At 32.8% G+C, this 652-nt stretch overlaps 1 non-coding gene across 1 annotated transcript; it reads left to right on the top strand.

Annotated features, from left to right (window-relative positions):
* Positions 1-245: 245 nt before the first annotated feature.
* On the top strand, positions 246-352 carry LOC122122198. The gene has a single exon (XR_006150138.1). It is a non-coding gene; the product is annotated as a U6 spliceosomal RNA (small nuclear RNA).
* The last annotated feature ends 300 nt before the right edge of the window (positions 353-652 follow it).

The raw sequence follows: 652 nt of genomic DNA, 5'->3' as shown, positions 1-652 counted from the left end.
TTCATTTTGACAGGTGCCTTGCACAGAATAATTGAATTCCTCCTCCTACACATCTCTTGAACTACAAATATCTGGAATTATTTTGTTTTTGGCATGTCTATCTTGATTTTATTCTTAAATGTGTGCTTATGTATGAAATACATGATTCTAAAATTTCACAACAATTCTTTTGAACTTACTTTTTGTTGAATTGTCTAGTTTAATAAAATCAATAAAAATTATACCTTATATATAAAAAATGTTCTGTGCTCAATTTAGCATCACATACACGAACATTGGAATGCTACAGAGAAGATTAGCATGCCCCATGTACAAAGATGACATGCAAATTCATAGAGCGTTCCATATTTTTACAAAAACAGATGTTGAAAGGTATGTGGCCATAGGGAATCGTAATGCATTCTTGGTGGGAGTGTAAACTTGTTCAACTACGTTGGAAAGCAGTATGGAGGTTCCTCAAAAGACTCCACATAAAACTCCCTTATGACACAGTAATCCCACTTTTAGGGATTTAACCAAATGATCATAAACAAGTCCATACTAAAACTACCAGCACTATTATGGTTATTGTAGCATTATTTATGATAGGTAAGATATGGAACCAACCCAGATGACCCCATTAGATTAATGGATTAAGAAAATGTGGTATATA

Source organism: Dipodomys spectabilis, unplaced genomic scaffold (genome assembly GCF_019054845.1).
Source record: "Dipodomys spectabilis isolate Male_0828 unplaced genomic scaffold, ASM1905484v1 ptg000206l, whole genome shotgun sequence".
NCBI lineage: Eukaryota > Metazoa > Chordata > Mammalia > Rodentia > Heteromyidae > Dipodomys > Dipodomys spectabilis.
Note: the sequence above shows the minus strand (reverse complement) of the source record. Positions and strands in the feature narration are given on the sequence as shown.